General features: G+C 47.8%; 1 pseudogene; it reads right to left on the bottom strand.

The window, feature by feature from the left end:
* Positions 1-9,000: 9,000 nt before the first annotated feature.
* On the bottom strand, positions 9,001-10,100 carry LOC118576255 (annotated as a pseudogene).
* Positions 10,101-10,878: the final 778 nt, after the last annotated feature.

Below are 10,878 nucleotides of genomic sequence, written 5' to 3'. Positions count from 1 at the left end.
GCCTTCCTTTCTGTGCCTCTAGAGACCGCCTCTTTCTGGAATACATCTACTCTACTGGTCTATTTGTCTTGCTGGACACTATGCTGTTTAATGACTACACTGTCTTTTGTCTTGCTGGACACTATGCTGTTTTAATGACTACAGTTCTTGCCACTTATTATTATGTGGTAGGTGTGCCAGTGTGTATGGAGGTCAGCGGCCGACTGCAGTAGTGGATGTCCTCCACCAGGGGGCTCCCGGGCTTGGACACTGACTCCTTTAACCTCTGAGAGCTACTGTATTTCTGTAGAAAATTCTATTATTCATATATTTATTTAGCGACTGTAGCTTTTAAAGTTTTTGTTATTGTTTTGTTCCTAGAATTTTAAATGTATGTGCATTTGAGTGTAGATGCCTACGGGATTCAGGAGAGGCTTCAGACAGGCCTGCAGCCTGAGTTACAGGCAGTTGTCAACTCCCTGATGTGGGTGCTGGAGCAGAACTCAGGATCTCTGCCTTAGCAGCCAGTGCTCTAACTCCTGACCCATCTCTCTGTGTTTTCTCTTTTGACTTATAAGCACACTTTCTTTGTTTTCTTGGTTCTTTTCACAGCTCTGTCAGATCCACTGATGCACTTCAACTGTACCCCAACTCAGCTGGTCAGTCCATGCCTGTGCAGGTGTGAGTGAAAAATCTTCACCACAGGCTCACCTGTTTGAAATCTTGCTTGTATTGGGGAGGTTATGGTCTATTTAGGAGGTGCAGCCTTCCGTAAGAGGTATGTGTCACTGGGGTGTTTTGAGAATATATTGCCTCCCTCAGTTCCAGCTCTTTCCCTGGGTTTTCTGCATGTGTTGAAGATGTGACTTCTCAGTGTCCTGCTTCAGCTGCCCACCACTATTAACCTTCCTTCCACAAGTTACTTTTGATCACAATGTTTTATCACCACAGTGGAAAGTAACCGCCATTACACACCCTCAAACACACTTCCTCCTTCAGTCCTTACACAGCTCGGTTGTTTCATCACAGTGTTTCTTAACACAATTAGACTTGTTCCTGCTCTCTGGTCCCTATGTCCTCCATCTAATCACTGAGTGTTTGTTTGAGGTCTTCTGCACCTAAGGATGACTTTGAACTACTGATGCTCCTGCCTGCCCCTTCCACACACTGGAGTTACAGACAGGCACTACCACACCAGGCTAATCACAAAGTCTGAAAACTTTTCCCTTGACATTTTCCTGGTTCTGGCCATCCATCCCCATGTGCAGATCCAGTGTGCAAAGTGACACAGCCTGGCCCCCCTCCAGTGTGTTCTCTGCACCCTAAGACTGTACTGTCAGAATCCAGCTGCTGCTCAGGCCACAGCACCGCCCTTCACCTCTCAAGAGACACTGCCCAGACACTGTTCTCTCCAGCTGACCTGCTGCCATCCAGGTCCCGTGTTTATCACCAGGGCAGTGATTTTAGTCAAAGACGGTATTAGTGTCCACACATCCTGTTCCCTTTCCTGTCTCCTTCCTGGTTCAGCTTGTGCAGTGAAACCACCCCTATCCTCAGAAGGATATAAAAAGAACCCCGTTTCCACTTTGGAGCCCCTGCCGTGTGGGTGGAGCCTGAAATTCCTTAGAGCACCCTCCCATGTTGATATCTACCTTTCTGTCCATCCATGGCATCGATAACTCTTAGTAAACTCCTTCCTCCCATAATCTGTCTCAGTGACCTCTGAGTCCCATCTGAGACCTTTCACACACTGATGTCACCATAGCAGGGTGCTGAGGTGGCCACTCCATTTTGTCCTCTGGTATCAGAGGTTTGGGGACCTGATTTACCAGGTTCCCTCTAATCATCTCCTGATTCTTCCACATGCACCACACTGCTCAAGAGTTCCTGAGATGGTTTCCCTTTGCTGGAGGCCAGAGAGAGTCCTCTATACCACTCCCAGACCTTCCTGGCTATTTTATGGAAGAGAGGGGATTGAGATAAATTCTCATATAATCCAGGCTAGTCTTGAAATCAAGATCCTCCTGCCTCCACTTCCCGGGTGCACTGACTGAGGTGTGGATCACCATTGGCTGTTATTGTTTTAATTTTTTAATCATTTTATATTTAATTACTTACCATGTGTATGCATGTGCACATGCTATGGCATGCGTGTGTTAGAGTAATATGGCCAGGACTCAGTTCTTTCCTTTGGCATGTGGGCTCTGGGTATTTCCAGTGCTCTGACCTCCTGAGCCATCTCACTGCCTCTGGTGCTCACTATTTATTCTTTGACATCCTTGTTTTTTCTTCCTCTGAGTTCCTCTAACCTTCCGTCTCTCCTCTGATCTGTCTGTCAACACAACAGCTCTTTCAGGAAGGAACAATCAGCCCTTGGGTGGCTCCCCCATCACCTTGCAGTTACTGGGAAACCAGATGTCATCTACTTGGGATCCTCCGGTTTCAAGCCAGGCTTTGGGAAGTGGATTAACACAGCAACTTCCGGTGCCTTGTGCTTTCCCTTCCCCTGGCTCTCTCCTGGCAGCCCCTTTCTCCTCTGCAAATCAAAGGGGAGGACTGATGACCTGTGACTAAGTCAACAGAGAAGAGCTGAGCCATGACTGGACTGTGCGGTTCAGACTTAACCCTGCAGAATCTCACTTGGGGAAGCGGCTTCAGGCAGAATCTCAGTGTGGTTAGCAGTCACCAAAACCAAAAACAACAGATCCCAGTTATCCTAAGCACAAGCCTCAGAGCCTGACTCTGGACTCAGGAGGCCACCAGGGATCTGCCCTGGGGAAGCAAGAAACCACCCTTAGCTTCAAAGCTGATCACTTTGCTTTTGTTTGTTTGTTTGTTTGTTTGTTTTTAAGTTCTCTCACTGGGACCTGGGGCTCACCAGCAGTTAGGACAGCATAGTTAGCCACCCAGCCTCAGGGATCATCCTTTCTACCTCCTCAGCACTGGGATGACATGGATTGTGGTCATGGAAACTCCAGCTTGCATGGCAAGGACCTTCCTGACTCAGCCATCCCTGAGCCCTGGCATCTGCCCTGTCATCAATCCCCTTCCTGGACTCTGGTGTCGACTGTTCTGTGGAAACACTCAGGAAGTGTGATGGGGTGCTGTGTGTGGACCACTTACCTTTCCTTCTCCTCCCCCTGAGGAACACCATCACTCCCAAAACCCCAGCCAGGAGTACAGCAGCAGCCACTGCCAACCCAACTGTGGTTCCCGGACCCAGGCTCTCTTTCTGTCCGCTCTTCTTCCCTTCTGTGGCTTTGAGGGCAGTTCTGGTGAGTGCAGAAGTTGCAGTGGTGGGGCTTGCAGAGGTGGTCTTGGGGGCTGGGAGGAAACGGAGGAAGTCAGCACGGAACTTCCCTGACAGGAATGATGCTCTGAGGATGCCTCTGATGCACTCTTTGCCCAACAGACTACTGAAGGAATGGACTCCAGGAATCTGTAGTCACCCAAGGAGTCTCATGCTGGGAGAAGGAAAAGGCTGAAGTCTGGAGCCAGCCAGAGAAAGAACTGGTCTCCCAGAAAGAGAGTTCACACAGTGCTGGCCAACCCTCAGCTCAGCATGCAGGAGAGGCTGGACAGAGACAATTGCTCACTGTGGGCGGGGCCACACCAGAACTAGGACTGCTTAGCTCTGCACATGTCTTGTCTTCTGTTTAAGCCTAAACCTCATGTTAGGACCCATCAAAACCCCAACTATGGAGTTGGGGGGTTGTCACTGAACCTCCTTGTTTCTCTTCCCAGTATGACCATGTTGAGTAAAACTCTTTCCTTCGCTTTTCACTGTAATCATCTCTTTAATTGTCCTGTTGAGGACAGATGGCCAAGCCTGGCTTCTTAGAGCTGCCAGAGCCCAGGTTCTGACCCTACACTCAAGTAACAAGTGGGTTCTTCTCGAATGGGGGAAGGGCACACATGCTTATCTTGTCTCCTTTGTGGGATGCAGAGTGAGGAACAGAAGCTCACACAGGCAGAAGAGAACAATTGCGGAGGCTGAGAATCAGGTGAGCAAGGACAACTCTCTACTTCCTGGTAAGAATGTCCTCAGACCCTCATGTCCTCCATTACAAAGAGCAATCTCTAAGTCACACAGATCAAAAACAGTCATTGTTTTGTTCGTTTGTTTGTTTTTGGTTTTTGTTTTTCAGTTTTTCAAGACAAGGTTTCTCTCTGTAGCTTTGGAGCCTGTCCTGGAACTCAATTTATAGACCAGGCTGGCCTCAATCTCACAGAGATCCGCCTGGCTCTGCCTCCCGAGTGCTGGGATTAAAGGCATACACCACTGCCCGGCTAAGCAGTCATTTTCTAATAACAGTTCTTGTTAGAACAGATGTAGCCTGCAAGTGTGTACAGTGCTGCTCCTAAAGATGTGAGTTATTGAATGAAAATCTCAGGACCGGGCACGGCTTGTTTTCCTATGGATTATTGGTCAGCAAGGCCCAGAGACCCCAATCTAACATAGACTACTGTTGTTGCTCTTGGAGGCCCCCCATAGCTACATGATAAGAACCTATTGCTGAAGACACTGCTCGATTTTATGTGGATAAGATCAAAATAAATTGTAGAAATGTATGAAATATTTAAGTAATTGAACACTACTAAAAATTTTTCCCTTTATTTCATGTACGTATGTATTATGTGTCTCCGAGTGTACATACAGAAACCTACACACATACACATGAACATGAGCCTGCGCACACACATACCTACAACACACACACACACACACACACACACACACACACACACACAATATAGAGGTGTGCTCCTGATTATGCATGTGGATGCAACAAGAGGCTTCTAGTGTCCTCTTCCAACATTCTACACCTATTCCTCAGAGGCAGGGTCTCTCTGTGAAATGGGGCTCGAGTACTGGCTAGGTTGAAAGCCAACAAACTCAGCAGTCCTCTTGTCTCCACCTCCTTGGAACTGGTGTCACAGCATATGCAGGGACCCCCAGCTTCCAACATGGGTTATGGATTTGATCTTAGGTCTTCACAGTCACAAAGCCAGTGCTCTGAACCGCTCTTAACTTTTTTAAAAAAAAATAAAGTCTATGTAGTCAAGTTTGGCCTTGAACTTGCTGTATATTAATGACCTTAAACTTCTGATCTCTTTACCTCTACCTCTCAGGTACTGGGATTACAGGTGTACCCACCCACTTAAAAAAAGGTCATCTTTAAGCTGACTGGTGAAGCACACCTTTAATTCCAGCATTCAAAAGGCAGAGACAGGCAGATCTCTATGAGCCCAAGGTCTGTCTAGTCTACATAGCAAGTTCCATGGCTATATAGTGAGACCCTGTCTCAAAAAAACCTTTTTTTTGTTATAAATGTATGTAATATAAGGTATGTCATTTGAACTCTGCAATACACAGCTCAGTAGCTTACAGCACATTCATTCTGTGGAGCAGCTGCCATGACTATTCAGTTCCAGACCATTTTTAAATAAAGAATTTCCTTTGTTGTCCTGATTTTAGCAGGCAGTGTAAGCAAACATGTGAGTGTGTGTGTGTGTGTGTGTGTGTGTGTGTGTGTGTGTGTGTATGTGTGTGTATGTGTGTGTGGGAGAGATCTGTGTGTGTGTGTGTGTGTATGTGTGTGTGATATCTGTGTGTGTGTGTGTGTGTGTGTGTGTGTGTATAGATGTATACATATATCTCACCTTCTTTCCAGGATGTCCCAAAAGAACAGAACAAATCAAAGTTGTTGGAAATATAGTGGTTGAGTAATGACTCAGATGGAAACAGTCTCATCAGCCATTGACATGGATAAAGTTAGACACTAAGAAAGTGTTTCCTGAGGGAGAAAAGGCAGGTCAGCAACCAAGGAGACAGCTCAGTCCTGAAGTACTTGCCGTGTGTCCTGGTCAGCTATTTTGTCTATTTGACACAAACTGTAATTATCTGGGAAGAGGAGCCCCATCTCAGAAAATGCCTCCATCAGATTGCCCATTGGCAAGTCTGTTGGACATTTTCTTGATTGGTGATTGATGTGGGAGGCCCAGCTCACTGTGGGTGGTACCATGTCTGGGCAAGAGGTCCTGGATGCTATAATCAAAGCAGACTGAGCAAGCCATGGAGAGGAAGCCAATGAGCAGCACTCCTCCATGGCTTCTGCCTCAGTTCCTGCCTCCAGGTTCCCTGCCTGGAATTCCTGCCCCAACTTCCCTTCATGATGGAATGAGATTGGGCAGTGTAAGCCAAATAAAACTTTTATCCCCAAGTTCTTTGGTCATGGTGTGTTTCACAGCAACAGACACTCCAACTCGGTCATCTCTAAAGCACAGTGACTGAGTGACATACCTGGTTACCTGTGTGTGTTGCCATGCACTTGTAATCCAGCACTTCAGGGGGAAGATAAGCAAATCCTGGGATTCACTGCCAGCTGGCCTAGCCTACTTGGTGAGTTCAGCCCAGAGAAAGACCCCCACAATAGAAAGAGAGAGATATAGATAGATAGATAGATAGATAGATAGATAGATAGATAGATATAGAGAATGGGAGAGAGAGAGAGAGAGATCGTCCCCGATCTTTTTGCTTAGACACCAAAGAGAAAATTGCAAAGGAGAGTACTATTGAATTTGGCTACAAAAATGAAGTTATGGATATAGAATTAATAAGCCAACCATAAGGTTTTTTTTTTTTCAATACATGCTGCAAATAGTTCTCAAGTTGTGATATCTTCGCCCTAAATGAGAATATTTTGGTTAGAGAAAACATTTCTTTTGGGGGTCTGTGGATGCAGCTCAGTAGCATATTGCTTGCCTAGCATGCACGAGGCCCTGAGTCCTATCTCAAGAGCTGCACACAGGAATGGTGACACACCCTTGTGATCCCAGCACTTGGGAAGTGGAGGCAGAAGAGTCAGGAGTTCCAAGGTCATCCCCAGCTGTATAGTACGTTTAAAGCCAGCCTGAGTACATGTGAACCTGTCTTTAAAAAAAAAAAATAGAAAGAAAATGAAAATGTCTTTTTATCATTAATTTTAATATTTTAAAAACAATGGGCAGGAATATTCAGTGAATTAATTTTAAAAATACTGATGAAGATCTCACAATGGAGTGAAGAGTAACTCAGTGGCAGAGCCCTTGTCTAGTGTGCACGTGGCCTTGGGGACCATCTGAAGTCCAACTAAAAGAAGAAAAACAAGGTGTGTCTGCCTAAAGCAGAGAAAGGCGTGGCTGCCTTATATTAAACACTCTACAAGCACTTAATAGATTATCAAAGGCTGGAGACATTGGGAAAGGAGGAAGAGGGAGTAGGCTGGAGGAACACAGCCATGTAGGAAAACACGAAGGAGACACAGGAAATGTAGAGGTAAGGTGCCTGGTCAGTTCTGGCTTGGAGTTTATCCTGAACCAGCACAGGGTTAAGATGAGGTGTTTTGCAGGGGGTGCGGGGGGAGCTGGTGGGTCTAACCTGAATGGGACAAACCCACTTATCACTGGCACTGCTGAGAATTGGTGATATAGTTAATGATAAGTGATTATTATTTGACTATTAATTTTATATTTTACTTTCTAAAATGTATTTTTTATTAAATTCTGCACTCACATGTATCTCTGTCTCTGTCTCTCTCTGTCTCTCTGTCTCTGTATCTCTCTGTCTCTCTCTGTCTCTGTCTCTCTCTCTGTGTGTGTGTGTGTGTGTGTGTGTGTGTGTGTGTGTGTATCTGTGTGTGTGTGTGTCTGTATATGTGTCTGTGCCTGTGTATGTGTATATCTGTCTGTCTGTGTGAGAGCAAGAGGTTAACTTTGGGTGTTCCTTCTTCAGATGTCACATACCTCATTTGTAAGACAGACAGTGTGAGCACCTGTAACTCCAACACCATGGGAGATGGAGACAAGAGGATCAATGAGGCTTCACAGCCCATCAGCCTAGCCCTAAACAGTGAGTTCCAGGTTCAGTGAGAGACCCTGCCTCAAGGACATAAGGTGGGTCTTACTAGAGGTGGACCCCTAATGTCCACCTCTGGCCTTCCCAAGCACAAAAATAGGGTTTATGCACACACACACAAATACATACTTACATACATGAAAACATACACACACACACACACACACACACACACACACACACACACACACACGCATGCTAACACCATATATATATACACTCCAAAAAACCAAGATAGAAGAGAGGTAAGCAATAGTGTGAGCTCAATAATGTGTCTACTGGTTGAGAGATGTTTGGAGGTAAGGGCTCCCTCTGGGGCCTGTTCCTCACCACCATGAACTTGGCAGGGGTGGAACTCTGCTGGTCTCCATGTCTCTCTGTATAATGACCACAAGAGTGCCCAGCTGTGGTGACAGGTGGCTGGGGTAATGTCCACACAGAGACTAGGCTGGGCCTGTGTGCACTCTGGGTGGAAGCTGCAGTTCCAGCTGCCATGGAGAAGTGACCAGAGAACCTGATCATGGTGAGAACATGAGGGTCTGTGTGGGAGAGATGGGGGATGGGGAGGAAGGGGGAAGAGGGAAATGTGGAAGAGGAAAAGAAACTGGGGCAGGGAGAGGTGAGGGATGTGTCTTGAGACTGGTGAGGTGGGGGAACACAGAGGAGGAGGGGTACACGGGACCAGAAGGCAACTTCTGTGCAAGGCACAAGATATGGTGTAAAGTCCAGATCTAATGGAGACCCTGACACAGGACCAGGTGAAGGCTGCTCCGTCCTGGAGAGGCCAGATCCACATGGATTTGTGTCAATGAGGGTGGGGTGGGCAGGGCGGTAATGCAGTTTGGAGAAAGGAGCAGGAGACTGGGCCATCTGGGAAGAGCTGAGACTGGGGGTGGGGTGGGTCTGAGGGCACATGAGGGCAGCTCAGAGACAGCAGCTAAGGATTTTGGGTGGTTGTGGCGATGAGGAAAGGTGGAGTTGGCAGAGCTCTGGAGAGAGGACAGATCACATGAGAGGAATCTGAGGGCAGAAACAAACATAAGATCTCTAATGCCATCTGGGGTATCAAGAAGCCAGGGCCACCAGACCTGACCTGGGGTGTGCTCACCAGGAGTGGTGGTGAGTTAGGTCCCAACAATTGACTGAAACGCTGTCATGCCCATTTGTGTGTTCATATGAACTCGGCAGAAGTATGTGCTCTTGTGCTTCTCTGTCAAGTTGAGGATTCTGAGGACTCCGGATGTCTGAGGCTGTGTCCAGTTCAGGATGAGCCGGTTCTTGAAATGCTCATGTATGAAGGGTGGGGTGGAGTTGTAGATATATTTCCCATGGAAGTGCTTCCATCTCCAGAGAATCCTCATCTGTGGATCCTCTGCCAACTCCCAGGGGAAGTAGAAGGAGAAGGGGATCTCGATGGAGCCGCCCTGGACACCAGAGAGGCGTGCTGGTTGGTCAACCCCAAAGGTATATTTAGATCCTGCGGAGTAACATGGAAAGGAGGGGGAGAATCTGATGCCACTGCAGGGGATGAAAGGACAACCCAGAGCTTCCTGAGCCATCATCCATAGGTAACTGTGGGACACTAGGAAGGACCATCCCTATGTCCCACTGTCCCAAATGGGGCAGGAGAGACAAGGAAGGGTTGGGATGGACCCACTCTGAAAGACAAGCTCTCTCTTGAGACACAGAGCACTGGTGTCTCCTCTAGCAGACCCCTGTCCATAGGACAGTCCACTCTTCCCAGCCCCACTGGTCCCTCCTGTGGTTAAGGCAGAGTCCCTGCTAACAAGGTCCCCAAACTCACCAGCTTGCAGTCATGCAGCTGACAGCAGCAGAAGCAGGATCCAAGCCATGGCCTGATTCCCTCCAGGAAGCGAGACCAGCAGAGACACCAGGCAGGAGAGGAACCCTGTAGGGACCTGGGATGCTCAGGAGTCAGGAAGAATCAGGGTAAAGGGGCACACAATCCCTGAGTCTTCTCATGTGAAGGACAGAGTAGGGCAGGATCTCCCCATCTCCACCTCCTTGTGACCAGCAACTTCCTTCATCATTCTGGCTTCTTCTTTCTCATGCTGCAGAAGATCCTCCCTGTGGTCACTGACAAGATGGCCCCTTGAGCCCAGCCCCCGTTTTGACAGGAAGATATGGAATTGACCTCACCATGCCAGGCTCTCCTCTCTTCCACCTGGGCCTCCTGTCTTATCCAGTCCTGTGCATTTTCCATTTGGCCTGTAGTCACTGTTTCCTCACCTCCAGATTTCCTCCACTCCTGCCCTCCCCCTCCTCATTGTTTTTCATTATGTCTCCTTAATGCTGGTTGTCTCTCTATCTCTCCCTCCCTCCTTTCTTCCCTGTCTCCCCCATCTCTCTAATAACCTCAGGCACAGAAGTGGTCAGTTTCTGCTCACTTCAGACACAGCCAGGATGGAGGTGTGAGGAAACACATTCCGTCCCCAGCCCTAGCTCATGTCCTCACCACCATCTGCTCTTTGTCCTCTTCTTGTCCTTCAGGGACTCTTCACAGCACCTGGCAGAGCCAAGGCCCAGTGGACACTCTTGCCCTGACCTGCTCGCTGCTGCCGAGTCTGTAACTACCCTGGGCTTCCTGGGTGATCGTCTCTCTCCTCTAGACAGTGACTCCAAAGCTACTCCAGCTTCTGAAGAAGCCTTACTATATCCTCCAACCTTCACACACCTCATAAGAGGATGGCAAGGATCAGAGAAGCCCTGGGACATGACACATGACTGCCACATGGAAGGTTGACTGGACTTCATCTCATCAAGTACTTGTAGACTTCCTCTCCACACAGACTTCAGGCTGCCTGCTCAGTGCAGCCTCTGAAATCCCCTCAAAGGCTATGGATCTGCTGCTGGGCTCCCAGGAAACTGTTCTCACAAAGCACTTGAGTGACTCCGTCTAGCTCTGGCTGTTCTAGAACCTTCTTTGGATGAAGTGAGCAGTGAAAGTTCAGAATAGCAAAGCATCCTTCATAACATATTGC

Source organism: Onychomys torridus, unplaced genomic scaffold (assembly GCF_903995425.1).
Source record: "Onychomys torridus unplaced genomic scaffold, mOncTor1.1, whole genome shotgun sequence".
Taxonomy (NCBI): Eukaryota; Metazoa; Chordata; class Mammalia; order Rodentia; family Cricetidae; genus Onychomys; species Onychomys torridus.
This window is presented reverse-complemented; position numbering and strand designations above follow the sequence as displayed.